General features: G+C 39.3%; 1 protein-coding gene across 1 annotated transcript in view; it reads right to left on the bottom strand.

Annotated features, from left to right (window-relative positions):
* The window catches only part of LOC129725269 (uncharacterized), a 624,604-nt gene that overhangs the window by 458,049 nt on the left and 146,767 nt on the right, over window positions 1-19,788 (bottom strand). The gene's annotated exons all lie outside the window — the stretch shown is intronic.

Genomic DNA, 19,788 nt, shown 5'->3' with positions numbered 1-19,788 from the left:
GATATAAAAGCATAGTCTCCAGACAAGCAAATACTACAAGCCGAATATATACTATTCGGCTATTTCCGCTTTAACAAAAGTTATTTCTGCTTTTCCCATTTGGACTGTCAATACAATCATGAAACAATAATGTGGGCATAATCTTAACGCGAAATCACACCCGAGAACAACAGGGTGTAGTTCGAAAACACGAACAACAAAAAAACCAATTATATCAAATGCCGTACGAAAAAAAATGACGGAGGTGATGAGTGTAGTTTTGTTTTGCTGTTTGTTTTCAAACTGAAACGTGCAGTTTGGAACGGCGCAGCACCGTCGCGAAAAAGAGTTCGGTAAAATATTCGCTACTGCTTCTACTTGATGGCGCACACATCAACACATTCAGACTCTTCACCATTATGACACAAAGCCTATGGATTCTTCAAAAGTTTGACACAAAAACAAATACTTATCTGAATCATTTGAATGAATCCGGCGAAACTGACGCCGACCTGTACCAAGCGACACATCGCAGTGCAATGCTCAATGCTCACCAAGTGTTGTCTTGCCATTCTTTTCGCTCACATCACTATCACTATGCAGCCCATTGTTCTCCTATATCATACGACTAGCTTGCGCGACGCAGAGCTTACACTCACACTTACACAATTTTTCGGGTTTGTAATTATAAAACCGCGATAATATTTTCACTTGTATTCACTAAATCACTAAATCTTCACTTTTCTCACGTTAATATAGCATCACACGACACATCTTTACACTTTACAACAATTTTGCCCGTGGAAATCACACAAAAATGAATAACTTGAACGGAGAGATTTCAAAGCACGTTTCACTAGCTAACTGTGCTGCCAGTTCCCCTATAGTCGGTATAGTTTTATTTTCAAAAAAAATAAAAAAAACAAAAACAAAATAGTTCAAGAGGTTGTTTATAAGACACGACCGCCTGTCGATAGCCTGTCTTACGTCAATGCTTTTCTTGCAATAGATTTGGGAATACATTCGAATGGGGTTAACCAATTGGATGGTGTGATGAGGTAAATTTTGGTTACAATTCTGTTCCCACTCTATTTTTAATTAAATGACTAGCTAACCCGGAAAACTTCGTCCCGCCTATTTTAGTGTTTGATTTAATAATTTTAAACTTTCCAAATTTATTGATTCCTTGCGATTTGTTTATATCGTTTGAAATGATTGACTTTATCGGAATGACAACATCCTCGACTTTTGGTTTTTGTACATCACCTCTATTCCAGAAATATATTGGGTGCATTTCAGTTATTGTCGTTGTTTTCCAGAAACTGAAAGTGGTCATCTTCGAATTCAAAATGGTGTCCAGGGTGAATGCTTGGCTTCTATACATCATTTCGATTACGGAAATATCCATATGTAGTAGTGTTCGGATATTTTCGGCTGTTTCTCAAACTGGTGTCTGAGGTCAATTTTTAGCTCCATGCATCCTTCTGGTTCCGCAGATACTTATATTGGGTGGTATTTGGTCACTTTAGGCTGTTTTCCGGACACCGGAAGTCGCCATCTTACAATTCAAAATGTTGTCTGAGGTTGATAGGTCGATTTGTGGCAATTCATAACAATTCCGGAAATACGCATATTGGGTGGTATTCGGTCATTTGTCGCTGTTTTTCGAAAACCTGAAGTCGCCATCTTGGATTTTAAAATGGCATTTGGGAACAATTTCTGGCTTCCGTGCGTCAATCTGATTAAAGAAACGCTCATATTGGGTGGTATTTGGTCATTTTCGGCTGTTTGCCAGACACCGGAAGTCGCCATGTTACAATTCAAAATGTTGTCTGAAGTCGATTTGTGGCTTCAGTGCATCATAACAATTCCGGAAATACCCATGTTGGGTGATACTGGTCATTTGCCGCTGTTTTTCAGAAACCGGAAGTCGCCATCGTGGATTTCGAAATGGTATTTGAAGACATGCCAGACGAAGGAAGGGTGTCGAAACATTATGGACATGTTTGTTACACCTAAAAACATTCACTTGCAAATTTGGTTTCCACCTCAGAAATAATTTCAGGTTAAGCCACTGCAATATACTAGTAAAATAAGAAAACGGAATCGAAAATTTGATTTTTTTTCTGTGATTCAATTATTCGGATAACTCGATTATACGGAATGATTTTTTGACGTAGAACTACGTTTTTCTTTAGCCTACCACATAGGGATGCAAATAAGAAACTATTACCGAAAAGGGGACGAAAAATGTCCCTTTTTAAATGCTTATAAATCGGTTTGTTTTGAACGGATTTCCTCCATTTTTGCAGCAATCGTTTGAAAAATTATACAAGCATTCACCCAAATGTAGAAAATTGTTGATTGATTATGCAAACTATTGTACCGTAAACTGGGGTGACTTTGATCACTCTACCCCTTTTTTGAATTTGTGATAAAAAGCGCTCGAAAAGCTTGATATTTGTCGTAATCTTCACTAATTATGTTAAGATATGTCTAAATTGCTACTATCCATGCATTTCCAGCTATTAGAAGAGTGTTTTTCATGCTAGAATATTGATTTTAAAATAAAGTGGATTTTGAGCGATTTTTATTGCATACAAACAATCGGTTCAAGCAGATACAAAACAATAAGCTGCGATACGTAAAGTTTGTTTATTTTGTGCCCAGACTAGTTTTTAAGCTGAAAAATATTATTACTACGATTTTCATTATTGCTTTCTTAATTTTTCCTCAACGGTAATGTTGAGTCCTAATAAACTCAATAGTACCACATACATAAGACATACGTAACACTCAGGAAGAAATCTTCCAAAAAAGTTGGTACACAATGAACTACTCGAAAGTACCAACCTCTGTAAAAAAAAACCTCTGTTTGAGTAGTTTATGGAGGTTAGGTACCTGCGCAGCCCTGCATTTGTCTCGTTCCCACTCGAAAAATGCAGCATTGGTTTTGTAAACAACTTTTTGACAGTTTCGTAAGGGATTTTGTTGAGGGCTCGAGTAGAGCCGCGATGAAGAAAATTCATTCCGTTCATTTTCGTCGAGCAGTTCATACTGGTGTTGGTACCGGGTGATGTGGGGCAAAGAGTACCAAAAAAAAATCGCCAGTGTTACGTATGTCTAAGTATGTGATAGTACATTATATATTTTTTTTCTCACGACAACCCAAGCATCACTTAACATGCATTTTTGGACTATTGGGTAAACCATATTCCACGTGGACTAGTTTTTGGTGATTTTAGACCCCCTTTTCTCTCCGTGGACAGTCGTTCATATATATATTCTAAAATTTTGTACCAATTTTGGACGTTCACCTAATAGACTGTTGACGGGAATGTGAATAACCCCTGAATTGCTTTTTCATATAAATAAACTCATTTAAGTCGTTTTCAATTATTCAAACTTGGTAAAGCAGTATAGTTTCACTTCAAATTCATCAAAACAATAGAGTGATCAAAGTCACTCCGGAATAATGATCGATGTGGAAATTGTTGGGCACCTTCAAAAACAGCAGAACTGTTGCTAAACTTTTGAGGTAGTGACATGATCTTGCTCAATGCGTGCCAGTACTCATTTTATAAATGTCAAACAATTTGGTTTTCAGTACATTCTCAAAATATTTAAGATATATTCAAAAAAGTGATCAAAGTCACCCCAGTTTACGGTACTATTGATAATTGTCAAGCCTTGTTTAAACGAAAATTACGTCCTCTGATTGGTCGTTATATGATTGCTTCCCAAGCACGGTCGACAGAATCATATACCTTGCAATTAAAAACATGCTATTTGGCCTATATAAGAGCCTGTTTCAGCCGAAGCCGCTCATAATTGTTCTGGACAGCGACAAGTTGCCAACAGTAGTCGTCCTTCCTTAGCAGCAGCACTAGCCCTGTGGTTGGTCACCACGTCTCAGTAGCAGCGCGGTTCTTCTCAGCGTGCCTCGCTAGACTGGCATTATTCCCCCACTGTTGGGGCAGCATAAAGATCGTCATCACCAAATCCAGTTTTGAACAGCAAAATGCCTTTTTTCAAGGCAAATAAACAAGTAATTGAAAGTTAATAATTTTTGACAACGTAAGCAAGCATTCTGTGTGGATTCTAGCAGATACATCTGTCGCGGCCGTCTAATTTACAAAAGGTGAAATAGCTTCTACAGTGCATGTTGTCCGTGTATCTTAACTCCCCCACTGTTGGGGCAGCACAAAGGTTGCGATCAGCAACCGATTTTGAACAGCAAAATGCCTTTTTGGACGTACGTTTTACTTTAGCATACCACACAGGGATGCAAACTGAAAAACTGGGACGAAATTTGTCCCTTTTCAAATGCTTTTAGGTCGGTTGGTTTTCAACCGATTTTCTTCATTCTTGCAGCAATCGATTGGAAAATTATACACGCATCTGCAGAAAAATGTTGTTTGAATCTACGAACTATTGCACTAAAAATAACGTCCTCTGATTGGTTGCTTGCTTGCTGTGTGTGTATGATATGGTATCATGTGTGTATGTGTGTATGATATGGTATAATGTGTGTATGCTATAATGATATGTTATGATGTGTGTGTGTCTATGATATGGTATGATTTGTGTGAGTGTGCTGTGTATGGTTTTTAACTCGGCACGATCTGCTAACTGCTGAATCCGGTTCACGAAATTCACAACCCTTTATTAGTAGACATTATAACTCATTACCCAAGTAAAAATATTGGTTTTATCAAAGTTTTATAGCGCTCAATACAGCCAAAAAAGCGCTATAAAACTTTGATAAAAACAGTTGTGTTACTAGGGTAATGAAACACTCAATGCATTTGTTAATAGTGTACGTAGTTCTACGTCATTTATGCGGTCGTGTATTGGATACAACCTCCTACTTTTTTATGTTCCGGATAATCGAATCCTACCTGTACTCCATTACAGCCACCAGATCGAAAGGTACTCCAGCACCAACGCGCATAATTTCCATTACCCAGCAGACGATGAATTCAACCTACCAAAGTTTAGCCATGGATAAACGGGACTTTGTCACGGCCAGGTAATGTGAATTGCCAATTTGCTGCACAGCCATGTTAAGTCCTCCGTATGTTTGCTGTTGTCAGGAGAGCATACACGTTGGGTCCGAAGCAAAAGCTGAACTGAAGCTGCTACGTAGCATAGCATAGCATAGCATATTTGATCGGCCGTGTGTTGACCGCGATTGACCAGAATCAGCTAAAATTGCACAAAGAACCGTTAAAATGATGTCTAAGAGTAGCAAGCCATTTTCAGTGTACAATTCCTGGTGATCTTTCTTTTCACTGGCCAATAACGTAGCTGGCCACGCCAAATGCAGATCAATAGAGAAAGGGATATCGGAAGTGTGGTTGAATACTAGTTGCTACTACAGATCGAGCAATCCTCTGTATCATCCACAAGTATCAAAGGAAAGAATGAGTGTTAGTAGAAAGGAATTGATCAGGATCCATCGAGGTTGATGGTGCGATTTTTTCTACACAAATTCGAGCACGATATGGTTACTTCTCGGTCGCTGTATCGGCATACAGGTGAATCGAAGATTCTAGTTATCTTCGGCAACCTACCAATCGTTAACAGTCTGTATGACACCAAACTTCGCGTTCAATCCCGTGAACTTTTTAAATTTACCTAGAAACGAATGGATTCCGTAAAACGCAACAACCGCACGTCAAACGCAAAATACGCAAACTACTGGTAGCAGTGGCAAATATCATACCGCGTTGTTTAATAACATGATGGATAATGCGCTAAAATAACCGATAAAGCGAGTAAGGAAAAAAACCCGCTAGCGAAGTTTTTGATCAGAGAGCCACCACTAGGCATACCCGATGATGTAATGGTCATTGATGCGTGGTCATTGAACTCCGAAACCGCTGTATTAAGATAGTTACGCTGAGCGCAGTCGAAATACCGCGCGCGAAACTAAACTGCTCTCTCCGAAAGCAAACAAGAGTGTGCCGACCACTGGTATGACCAAAAAGCCAAAACACCGGCTTTATTAAAAAAAGGGAAGCGGCAAAATTCTATGCATCCGAAAACCAAAGTGGGGTGGGGCCCAGATCAGCACTAACCCTGACAAGTGATATGATCACAATTCAATTGGAACAATCTAACAATATAGATTTGACCATGTACACACAATGTGAGACCAATAAAAATGAATTATAAAACACCATAAGAAGCATTAGGGCATGTAAAGAAGATCCCGGTTGATTGCCATCTATAACTGAAATTTTCAAATTTTTAACGCAGGAAACGCAAAAAAAATAATAAAAACGAATTCGAAAAACATATGGAAAGTGTCGTTTGCATTGTGTTCTCAAGAAAAAGCGATGAACTTTTTTGAGACTAGTTCACAACATATCAAAAATTGGTATTGTGTTGCTTGCGGCAGCTGAAAACATGAATATAATATGTTATTATAACAACATTGCATCGCTCGCACAGACGGGTTGCTCTCTTCCACAATCGCAATCACCGCACAAAGCCATCCAAACAGACCATCCAGACGCTCACGAAAAAATGCCATTCATTTCGTTTATTAGCATTCATATATAAAGAGCATTTGGCATGAGCGTGATCTTTTTTTTTTCAGTGTGTGATAAAAAACAGCAGGAAAAAACCCGATATTGCAATCCATACATGCGAAATTTTCCTGCACTTTCAGTGCGGTGTAAGATAAGGCGTCGAATATTGTTTATTGGGTATGAGCTCGAATATCAACACATGACAAAATCGAAACAAAAATTTGTACTTGTTTTACTGAATCCATAGAAATTATTGCATATTCGAACGCCTCTATAGCCTGCAGCAACTACCCACACCAAACACAATAGTTTTAGCAATAAAAATGATGTAAAAACACTTAAAATGAAAACTGAAAAATGGTCGAGAAAATACTAATCATGATATAGTCAATCCACTTCTTGTTTCCACAGATCCAATAGTAAACACTTATTTTGAAAAGAACAAAAGTAGTTGTAAAAAACGTCCAGATGAAGTAATGTTTCATTTTCATTTGTTTTAATAATCAGGGAGAGATGATTATGAATCTGATCACAGTTATAAAGAAAAAGAAAAAAAGAGAAAAATGATGATGAAGGAAATGATAGTAATTGTTTTGATATGTAAATGGTTTGTATTACCTATGTTGTTTAAATTTTATTTGAAAAAAATCATTCATATTTAAGCAAAATTAATTACATTTGAGGGGTCGTCCATAAATTAAGCAATATTTTTCAATAGGGAGGAAGCGTTGCCTGTGGCCAAAGATCATATAATTTAATAAAAAACACGAAGGGGAAAAGTGAAAAAAAATTATGAAAAAATAATTTCGTGCTTTCTGAACAAGTTTAAAAAAATGTATGCCAAATTCATGCTCAGTACCCTAAAATAAGGCAACATTCATAAATGACGTAGCATTCGAGGGGGGAGGAGGGGGTTTGCAGTTTTGTGACGAAAGGTGACGAGGGGGGGGGGGTGCTGGTCAATCCAAGCTACGTAGCAAATATGAAACTAAGATAAAAATTTGTTTTTTTTTCTAATTGTTCTTTTTTATCACTGTTTTGTATGTTTTGGGTTATTTTGATTACTTCCTTGTCTTTGTTGTTCATTTATGACACAAGGTATGTTTTTGATAATGAAATTTGCAAAAAAAAATTATCATGTGAGGGGGGGGGGGTTTATAAAGCTACGTAACTATCTATAGGGGGTCCTGATTTTGTGACGAAATGCTACGATGGGGGAGGGGGTTAATGTCCACGGTTCATACATTTTTTTTAGAATTTATATGGGCAGTTGTCCACGGGAGGGGGGGTCAAATTCGTTAAAAATCTGTCCACGTGGTATGTGGATGGCCCCTAAGACGTAATTGTACGTCAAAACATGAAAAAAAGTTCTTTTCAATTATTTTCGATATTCAGCTCACATTGTGTAGTTTGCGTACAAAATTACTTAGACTTTTGAAAAGTGAGCTAATTTACAATGATATTTTTGTATCTTCTCTTGAAGCTTTTTTGTCTTATTGTGTATATTTTTTTGAAAGGTCTTTTCTACTCTTTCACATTTTTACCAAAACCTTTTTTAAAATTTAGTTGTAGATATGAATAAAATTACTAATACCACAAAATGACATCTTTAGTCCATAGGAACAGCTTCGCAAAGTATCAGTCAGATCAAAAATGGTCGATTAAAATGACTAAAAAATTTTGTGAAATTTTATCGTATTGACATACCTACTTTAAACGGTCTATGACACTAATAAAAGTCAACCGGTGACAGTAACTAGTGATGAAACGGCTTTTATAACGAAATTGGATAATCCAGCCTACAGGATTGTGTACATTCTCAGTAGCTGTAAACCCTCACAAATGGAAAGTCGTACCATCGCGGTCGATCCTGGACAAGCTGCTCGCACCGGCTTAGCACCGCTCGCCCGAGAATTTATTGCTAAGCGACTGCCAATTCGCTAGCTAACCATTACTAGTGGACTTTGGTGAAATTACTTCTAAACTTGCTTGAGCAAAAAATTTTGCTCCGGTGTTACGACGGTTACGAGACTTATGCTCACAACTGGCACAAATGTCTACTGTTTCGCGTTACACGGTAGAAACACTTACTTCGACTAGATACATTTACAATGAAGCTACGAGCACTCCAATTAATAGTTTGCAACCGGGGACTGGTACTCGACGGGTGGATGAGACAGGCTCTTTGTTGCTGAACGATAGGCGCCAAATGAAATAGCTGATTGCTGCCAGCAGCACAGCGCTACAGAGGACGACGCTCAACATGGCAGATACTTAAAACAACTTCCCTATTTCATCTCACGTTATTAACTAACTATCACGTAATTAAAACCTGTTATTGATGAAATCGATACGAGAATCATAGCAGTTTCTCTAAGCATTTTCGGATAAACGAGATGTGTTAACGTCAAGTTCTGAAATAATGTTCTTGCTGGCGTAATTATCCATCATCCAGATTAAAACCACATCGCAGCAAATAGTATTAAATAATTTAAATTTTCTAACCATCTTGACAGGAAACTAAGCCTGAACCACCTTCAAATTTGCTGTAACCCCGCCGGAAATAATTACCAAAGTTGAGCAACAATTCAATTTTAAACCTTGCCTTCCAGCGGATCAGCTTTCACCGCGACGGGAAAGTGTTAGCAGCAAGAATCGTGAAATATGCTAATTTAGCTTCATTAGCGTTGTAATTTAACTTTTGAGCTGCCATTGGAAACTGTGTATAATTACCTACTTGCTGTGGCTTTGCTTTGATCAAGATTCGTTAGAATCGCGCGCGGATGATCCAATTTGGTGGCCTAATTATAATTGCTCTTTTAGCGAACTTAATGTTATGGGAACCGTTTCAAATCAGCGTAAATTCAATGCCAGATACCGTAGCTTTGAGTTTTCTGTTTTTTTTTTTTATGTATTTAAACAAATGAGTCTGGCCTGCGAGCTCATCGCTGGAATGGTGCAAAAGTTGTGTTTAACTTACATGATGATTTTAGCTTAGACTTTTGATTCCGGCTCAGCCATTTCTGAGAAAAATGATCTAATTTATTCAACTCACAAACGTACACTTATACACGAGAATTTGCTAACCGAATCGATTGTTTGGCGCAAGTGAAATTTCTTTTCACGTGTCAGTAACACACTCTATTACGTTTGTTTTTTGTTAACAATAAAACGATTGAGATTTGAAATGTTTACAATATGGTGCAAGAAGATGGGGGATGCAGAAAAGGGTTTTTCGCTTCAAGGGTTTCGGCATAAAACATCACTATGCGACGGAAAAAACTGTTTAGTGTTTGTGTTGTATCCTTTCTCACTAGGAGAAAAAATGTCTTAACTTCCAGTGTTTTAGTTTGTGAGACGCTTTTCAGATGACCAAGTTCCGTATGGTACGGCTCTCAATGCAAAGAAGGCATGATGAGAATACAAGTCATGTGGGAAGAGATTTCTGTGAGGAAGCTACTCGTAAATATCGCTTGTGATTCAAGGAACAAGGGCTTTAAAATTGGGTGGTATTAGAGTAACATTAAGGTGTCGCCCATAAGTTATTGGAATAAATGGATATTTTTGAAGCAAGTTTGTAGACAATCCTCATCAATTTTAAAAATGGCATGTTGATACAATAAAAATAATATAAAAATACATAAAATCATCAAAATTTACTATGGCATTAACGGTTAAATTTTCAACAGATATAAAACTAAAAGTTGTTTGTGGTTTTAAACAAAACGTCATTTTCACGAATCAGCGCAGTGCAGGCAGTCATGAAAGTAATTGCGTTATTTTTCAAATTGAAAGAGTAATAATAGTAAAAACCAAAATGCCCAAGTTTTCTAATGTTTAAGCTAGCTAATGCCAAATTCATGAAATTTAAAAATTTGTATTGACAAGACGTTATCTGTAATGAATTTGTGAAATATTACAATTTGTGGAGTATTGAAATATTGTATGTTATCTTGAAAAAATCGGTATAATACACACAAAAAGCTCTAGAAGTACTCATAATTTAATAGCGTAAAATAACTCGATCGACAGAGAATGCTCACACACCTTGCAAAAAATTCAAAAGCTATTTTTAATAGGCATCAGAAATGTATAAGGTATAGTCATGGATACTCTTTGAAATTGTTGATATGATTCACCATTCCTGCATTTAATTTATTCCATTCACAATAACTCATTTTGAATGTAAAACGTGTACGAAGCAAAACCTAATATGTAAACCACCCGAAAGAACAAATGCTAAACTGTAATACTTCATCCTTTTCATCCTCTCTATAAGGTGCGATTTTTTCAACCCACGCGTTGTATTTGAAAGCAAGTTTCCACCACGTGGGTTGACACATGCTTTCACTGTCAGGATGACGTGATGAGCTACAATACAAATAGTCTCCAGACAGTCGGCGGAGGTATTGTGCCGTGCCAAATCAATATTCTGTGGAGGAAAAAAACAATCGATTGGTGAGCTTTAAAAGCTGTCCTCAGCCTTACTGTCGAATTAAATTGATGTGTTTTATTTCATGAAAATTGATTATTTTTGCATTTTTTTTTTTTAGTTTTATAAATCAAAAGATTATTCATCTACCGTTGGTGGCGAGAAACCAACAAACTAAACTACTGATAAAATAAATTGCAGACGACAGTCTGGTTTCTGTTACAGGAGCCAGACCTGCCGATTTGGGAAGACCACTGCAAGATATATTAGATAATTTGTTTGCTTGGTTGGGATTCACAGCTAGGCTGCGTTTTCTCTACGAAGGTGACTGAGATGGTAGATTTTTCTTGGAACCGCGAGCTCTTAGGTGTTGGTATATAAATATCTTGGTGTCTGGTTCGACTGTAAATCCACCTGGGGATATCATTATAGGAATTTGATGCCAACAGCGAGTGAATTTCTCTGTGAAATAAGTGAATCATGGTGGGGAGCAAACCCCGAAGACCTTGTAACCTTATGCCTTATTTGGTGCTTGAGCATGGAGATTTTTGCTTCCGCTCCGCTGCACAGTGTGGAATCGATGACCATCGACCCAAAATTGAAAATGAGATTATCGTTTCAATTATATTTTTCCTATAGTTTCAATGAAAAGAAAAAGGTTTTTGGGAGCAAGACATATTTCCAAGGTGGTTTGACACTTCTCCCTCTACTCCCACACAAATGAAACGTAAATTTTCTGCTCTATTCGAGAACTAATAAAAAAAAGGAAACAAATTTTGTATTTGAAGGGTTTTGGCGGCGAGAATCTTTCTATGATGGTTTGACATCCTTTCCTAGTTTGGAAGGAAGAGGGGGCTCCAATACAAGTTCAACGAATATCAAACCAATTTTTCCTGAAAAAAGGCCTGAAATGCTTTATCATAACAATTAACTCCAGGAGCCATTTTTAAATCCTAGATAAAAACTTCTGCTGTCTGCAAAACAGCCAAAAAAGGCTGAATAACACCCAATCTCGGTATTTCCAAAACCAGAATAACTCCCAGAGTCCAAAAATTCCCCTGACATGTCATTTTGGAATCCAAGATGACGACTTCTGATTTCAGGAAACATGAATGAAGCACAGAAGCAAAAGAGACCCTTGACAGCATTTAATTTTTAAGATGGCAACTTCCGGTTTTTGGAAAAGAGCCTGAAATGACCAAATACTATCCAATATGGGTTTTTCCAGTATTAAAATGATTCACAGAGGCTAAAAATAGAATTCACATGCCATTTTGAATTCCAAGATGACGATTTCCGGTCTCTGGAAAACTCCCAATATGGGTATTTCCGGAATCACGATGTTGCAAAACAGTTGAAAATGAACAGTTGAAATGAATTGGGTGCTATTCCCCAATATTGGTATTTCCAGAATCGGGGTGTGGACGGAAACCAAGAGGCGAGGAAGTTCTCATTCCTATAAAACCAATCATTTCAAACTGTTTTCTTTTTGAGTTTCAACGTATCCAATCATGCATTTATAGACCATGAACGAATCTCGAGGCCAATCTTTGATGTTTGAAATTATCTAAATAAAAAGAAAAAAAAATTGGCGGGACGAAGTTTGCCGGGCCAGCTAGTATATATATATATATATATATATATATATATATATATATATATATATATATATATATATATATATATATATATATATATATATATAAATAATGTTCTGTCTGTCTGGGCCACATAGGCTTGAAAATTACTGAACTGATCGGCGAGAAAATTTGTATCTTAGGTTTCTTCGGATCGAGGATTTTTCTTATGATGGTTTGAAACCCATCTCTTCTCTTAAACGAAGGTCTCCCATACAAATGTAATACCATTTTTCTCATAACTCCTGAACCGATAGAGCAAATTGAACCAAATTTGGCAAGTGAAGGTTTTTGAGAGCAAGAAACCTTTCGATGGTAGTTTGATATCCCTCCCTCTTTTGGAAGGTATATCTCTCATCCGAATGAAATACAATTTTTTTTTAACTCGAGAACTAATCAAGTAAATGAAATCAAATTTGGTATGTGGATGTTCTTAGGAGCAAGAAATATTCCTATGGTCGATCGATATCCCTCCCTCCTCTTGAAGAGAGAGCTACCATACAAATGAAATACAAACTTCTGCATAACTCGAGAACTAATCACACAAATGGAACCACATTTGGGAAGCCAAGACTTTAAAGTACAAGAAATGTTTTTATGACGATTTGACACCTCGCTCCACTCTGGAAGAGGAAGCCCAAAATCAACACCGGGCATCATTTTGAATCCTAAGAAGCCGCCTTCTGGTTACAATGAAAGTAGTCATATAAGTGTACTACAAGTGTATTTTGGCAAAAAGCTTGTTTTTGCTAGTTTTGGTGATGTTTTCAGTGACATGAGTTCAACAATTTGGTAAACGGCTAGGCAGTGTGTACCAGCAGTATACCCGTACTAGTTGGCATAAAATAGACCCCAGTGTGGTCCAAAGCATAATGCCCAGCAACTCCGTTCCCTACCTCCACGTGGTACCGACTGGGATACGAGCAACCAAAGGAAGATCGGTGAACCGGTGGGAACTTGGTCGTTTGCTGTCAGGGAAAGGGAAGCTGCTCTCCTAGGAGGGCAGATTGTCCGAGCGTCTGTTCCCCATGTTAGGGGCGGCACAAACAGCGCCTGATTCGGAGCAGACGGCTGAATTATGAAATGCGGCGTCTCGCTAGCTACACCCAAGACGGCAGCCCCGTCGAGAGACTAGGTATCCGCAGCCCTAGTAAGGCAGCATGCAGAAACATTAAAATACTACGAACAATCAAGAATTGAATACGGACCTTAACAATTGGCAACAACCTAGGCGACAAAATAAGGATGACGATTGGAAGCTCGGTACATGGAACTGGAGATCGCTGGACGCCCCGGGTGGCGACCGGATTCTGCTGGATCAGCTAGAACCCCGCCACTTCGACATCGTTGCGCTCCAGGAGCTTTGCCGGAAAGGAGAGAAGGTACGGCGGATTTGTGGCCGCAGGGCACAGTACTACCAGGCCGGCGGCACAACCAATGAGCTGGGTATCGGCTTTATAGTGCTGGGCAGGATGCAGAGTCGTGTGATCAAGTGGCAGGCGATCAGCGACAGGTTGAGTTTGTTGAGAATAAAAGGCCGGTTCTACAACTACACTATCCTCAATGTGCACAGCCATCAGGAAGGAAGACCCGATGTAGAGAAAGAAGAGTTCTACGCACAGCTGGAGAAACTCTACGATAGCTGCTCGCGTAGAGACATCAAAGTCGTCATCGGGGACATGAACGCGCAGATCGGTAGGGAAGAAATGTACAAGCCGGTGATCGGCCCGCATAGCCTGCACACCGTGATGAACGACAACGGCCAGCGATGCTTCAACTTCGCAGCTTCCCGAAGTACCTTCTTCCCCCGTAAGGACATCCACAAAACCACCTGGAGATCACCTGACCGACGTTCAGCAAATCAAATTGACCATGTTCTCATCGACGACCGGTTCTTCTCTGACATTACAAACGTACGTACCTATCGCGGTGCGGATATTGGCTCGGACCACTACCTAATTGCGGTATCATTGCGTTCAAAACTGTCGACCGTATACCACGCGCGACACCGCCGAACGCCGCAGCTCAACATTAAGCAGCCTCGGAACTCCCAGGCTGCGGAGGATAACGCGCAACAGCTTGAAGCGGTGCTATCCGCGACGGAGGGGCTGGGCTCATTGCCTCTTGAAGACGGCTGGTGCAGCATACGAATAACTATCGGGGAGACCGCAACGGCGACACTAGGAGTGGAAGCACCGAGTGGCAGAAACGACTGGTATGACGGGGAGTGCGCGGCAGCGGTGAATGAGAAGAACCGGACCTGGGCGATATACCTGGGCAGGTCAACGAGAGAGAACAAGGCCAATTACAAAAGGGCACGGAACGATATGACCACGGTTCTCAGACGAAAGAAGCGCCAGCAAGAGGATCGTGAGCATGAGGAGCTGAAGCAGCTGTACCGTGCCAGTGATACGCGGATGTTCTATGAGAAGGTAAACCAGTCCCGCAGAGGCTGAATGGCGATACAGTATACAGAAGCGGAGATCAGGAAACTGAAAAACAATAAAGCCGCAGGCAAAAACGGACTGCCGAGCGAGCTCTTGAAACATGGAAGAGAGACGATGGCTAGAGAGCTGCACTGGGTCATTTCCAGGATTTGGGAGGAGGAAAAACTGCAAGAAGAGTGGAGTCTGTCCCATCTACAAGAAAGGCAACAAGCTGGAGTGCCGAAACTACCGCGGTATCTCGGTTATCAATGCCGCCTACAAAATACACTCACAGATTCTGTTCCGTCGTCTATCACCTTTAACCAGGAGGTTTGTGGGTCAGTACCAAGCGGGTGCCTCCACGGACCAGATCTTCTCAATCTGACAGATCTTACAGAAATGTCGCGAGTACAAAGTGCCCACACATAACATCTTCATTGACTTCACGACGGCCTTTGATACAGTCGATCGAGAACAGCTATGGCAGATCATGCACGACAACGGATTTCCGGATAAACTGACTCGATTGATCAGAGCCACCATGGCGCAAGTGATGTGCTACGTGCGTGTTTCGGGGATACTCTCGAGTCCATTTGAATCGCGCAGAGGGTTAAGACAAGGTGATGGACTTTCCTGTTTACTGTTTAACATCGCCCTTGAGGGTGTGATCCGGAGGGTGGGCATCGACACGAGGGACACAATTTTCACAAGGTCTGTTCAGCTTCTGGGCTTCGCGGATAACTTCTACATCATATCGCGTAACTTTGCGACGGCGGAGGAAACTTACGCCCGACTGAAAACCGAAGCTGGATGGATCGCAGTGCGAATAAATGTGTCGAAAACAAAATACATGCGAGCGAGAGGCTCCAAGGAGAACAACATCAGCCTCCCAACTCAAGTCTCTGTAGACGGTGATGAGCTTGAGATGGTCGACGAGTTCGTGTATTTGGGGTCACTGGTGACCGCCGACAATAACACCAGCGAAGAGATCCAGAGACGCATCCAGGCAGGAAATCGTACCTACTTTTCACTTCGGAAGACACTTCGATCGAATCGAGTGCGACGACGCACGAATTTGACGCTGTACAAAACCCTGATAAGATCGGTAGTCCTCTACGGAATCGAGACAACAACGCTTCTAGCGGAGGACCTTAACGCTCTTGGAGTTTTTGAACGGAAGGTGCTACGGACTATCTACGGTGGAGTACAGACGGACGACGGAGAATGGCGACGGCGCATGAACCACGAACTGCACGCGCTGCTTGGAGAGAATTCCATTGCACACCTGGCGAGAGTTAATAGGTTGCGGTGGGCCGGTCATGTCGTAAGGATCCCGGACGGCAACCCTGTGAAATCTCTTCTCTTCAGCAACCTTACCGGCACCAGAAATAGAGGGGCGCAGCGTGCACGATGGCTCGATCAGATCGAAGGAGACTTGCGGGTGATGGAACGCCTGGGGAACTGGCGAAACACAGCTCAAAACCGAGCAACATGGCGACAAATTGTTGATTCAGCACGAGCTCTCGTCTGATTGGTAAGGTAAGGTAAGAGTTCAACAATAACAATATCCTCACTACGTCTTTTCGTAAGACATTACACCATCTGATAACAACATTACGTACTTGTAAAGGGCTTTTCCTTAGGACAATGGTCTTATTATTCAGCAGCCAACGTAAGATTACATGATCAAATTAACATTTGAATTATTTGAATGATTTCTATATTTATTCGAAGTGGGTCAAAATGCGCCATCAGATGATAAACAAAACACTTGTAGTGTAACCAATATCACTCCAGCTTTTGTTATCGTTTATCTAACACGTTTTCTAGTTTTGTTTGATTTCATGTCCAGATAACGTTGAAACTATGCGAAAACAATTTGCATATTCAAACGAAAAAAGCAACTCATCAAGGTTGAATATTATTTTTTATCATCAATTTACAATCAATTAAAAACGATTGTCGATCTAGTTGCAATTGCTCATGCGCTGGTTGTCATAGCAACAGATTTGCGCATTGCCGTATTAGTACTCGAGATGTAATTTGTTACTTCATTCTATCAAGTAGGCTTGCTTTCATGCAGTTATGTAATACTTCATGTAGTATCGGAATTGTTCTAGTAGCCTTCAATTTTTGCGTTTTTTCTGGTGATAGAGATGTTATGGAATAGGTGACGTTAACTTTTCTATAACAACGTAATACACGTAGGTTGAATTTATGTACTGTAAATTATCGGCAAACATCACTCAAAATAAAAATGCTTTCATTGATAATATAAGGTTTTTTTTACCAGTGACCATAGCGAATCATATCATTTGACGTAAATTATCGAGTGCATCGAGTATTTCTTGTGATTTTCGGAATTTCACCCGTCTGATATTTTATAAATTATAAATCATTGAATAAAGGCTCGACGATTCCGTTAAATGTAACGGCCTTTGACGTTTCATACCAGCAGATCAACTTGATACATAACCTGCAAAAATTCAGCGAAAACAGCGACAGTACTTATCTGGGGACTAAACAATCTTATGTTCTTTCTAATTCCTAACAGGAAAAAAACAACTTCCATCACTAAGAAAAAAGCACAGGTCAGGTGCTACTCCGATCTGTTTATTTGACACAGACTCCGCGGGCAACCATCAGGAAGGCTTCCACTGACAGTCTCTCCCAAGCCGGGATTTGAACATACGTTGACTGACTTGTTGAATCAGTATCGTATCTTGAGACCAGCTGTGAGGCTTCCACCATTAACATTCTGTATTGCATATATTTCAGCTCTCAACAACCTGATTCACTGTACTATTAGGTACCCAAATACACCACAAGACCTCACATTCACAGGCAGTAACGCGGTTGCGGTTTGTTCAGTGTACGGTAGAAATCACGTTTACTTCGAGTGTATTTACGCTTGATTCGGTCTGTCGAGTCACATTTCAAATGAAAATGTTTTAAGTTGATTTTAAAATTAATATCTCTTGAGTTTGCGCTACTGGTTTCATCCATCAGGTTTAATTCAGGTTTAATTGTTTTGCAATTTTCAAATGGCATAAAAGAACCCCGCGTCAATCAGAATTAGAGTATGATAATTCAATGGGTAACACTACGTATACACTTTCTACTGTGGTACTCGTGATATTTCATGGCAGTGGTTGAAATCAATCAATTATTTGCTCTTCGAAAAGGCGCATTTGTTAGAGCATACATTATTCTTCAAATAAATTTTGATGGCATAAGTATGATTGACATCCCAAATTCAAAATATAACACGTTATTAAATAGGGTATCGAACGTCTTCGTCAGTGGTTTTCTTCGGCAGTTTTTCTGCAGCAATCTTATGCAAAAGGGGGCCGAAGAAAACCACTGACGAAGACGTTCGATACCCTATATGCAAAATGATTGATTACTGAATAAAGTGCAGTTTCATCTTGCTTCGTATTCAAGCAATTTGCATTTCTTATTGAAATGATTGTGTAAGCGGAAAAAATGGCAACGGAAAGGTTCCATTTTGAACTCAATTATCAACGGCTTCGAAAAGTCATCATGTATGTAGATACTTCAAGCACTTTTCGGTGGTCAATAATTGGATTCCAATTTTCGAAACCAGCATGGCTGGCTGCAGAACGCAACGCAGCAACAGGAGGCTATTGAGGGGGACCCTACTCTGGAAAGTCGAAAAATTATAAATTTTCGTATTTTTTTTTTTCGGATGCTTAGAGTAGAGTGATGTGTTCGGATATTGTGGCTATTGATTAAGGTATATTTGAAGATATATTTTGCACGTTCTGGATACAAATATAGTGAGGATTACGCTGTAAGCAGCGTTTCTCTCGAAACCATGTTTTTTCAACTGGTGGTAAATTTTTCTCAGCATCTACTGAACCGATTTTGCTGAATTTTTTTTTTAACATGTAAAAATTGATTATCTAACTTGTTACGTAGCCGTTTTTTGATATCTAATTTTTTAAATGTTTTATGATTTTTTAAATAGTGATTTTTCATGAAAAAAAAACAATTTTTTTACTAAAATGGCCGCCATTTTGGCAATTTTTGGAATTTTCAAAAACGGCTACGTAACAAGATAGAAAATATGTTTTTATATACTGAAAAAAAATTTCAGCCCGATCGGTCTACTAGAAGCTGAGAAACACTTACCACCAGTTAGGTACTGATTTAGAGAGAGCATCCACGTTCCCAGCTGCCAACAGTGTAATACTCACTATATTTACATTCACGACATGGAAAATACACCTTCAAATATACCTTAATCAATAGCCAAAATAGCCAAACACTTCACTTTACTCTAGACAGCCAAAAAAAAAATATGAAAAGTCATGATTTTTCGACCTTCTAGAGTAGGGTCCCCCCTTAATTGACAAACGAGTTGCCGTCGCAACACCACCTCCAACTGACCGACCACCAGACAATGATCAGTGACTAATTGGTACGAAACGATGCCAGAGGGTCAACGGTAAAACGAATTTTAATGTCAGTAGATTAAATGCAGTATAGAGCAATTCCACAGAAATAAAATGGGCGACCAATTTAATCGATCATTTTCTATTTGGTTGAAATTTTGTATAGACGTTTTTAAGATGCCATTATGTGATATTGGTTCATTTTTTTGGAACACGACTAATTTTTGAAAGCTATTGAAAAATGCTATTTTGGGAAGATAATGACGATTACAAATATTTTCAGCGCCAAAACAATTTGTTTGATTGGTGTGACGTCTTGAAAAAAAAACCTTGTGAAAAAAAATTAATTTTTTTTCA

This window comes from Wyeomyia smithii, chromosome 2 (assembly GCF_029784165.1).
Source record: "Wyeomyia smithii strain HCP4-BCI-WySm-NY-G18 chromosome 2, ASM2978416v1, whole genome shotgun sequence".
Classification (NCBI taxonomy): Eukaryota; Metazoa; Arthropoda; class Insecta; order Diptera; family Culicidae; genus Wyeomyia; species Wyeomyia smithii.
The sequence above is the reverse complement of the archived record's forward strand: the minus strand, read 5'-3'. Positions and strand labels throughout refer to the sequence as shown.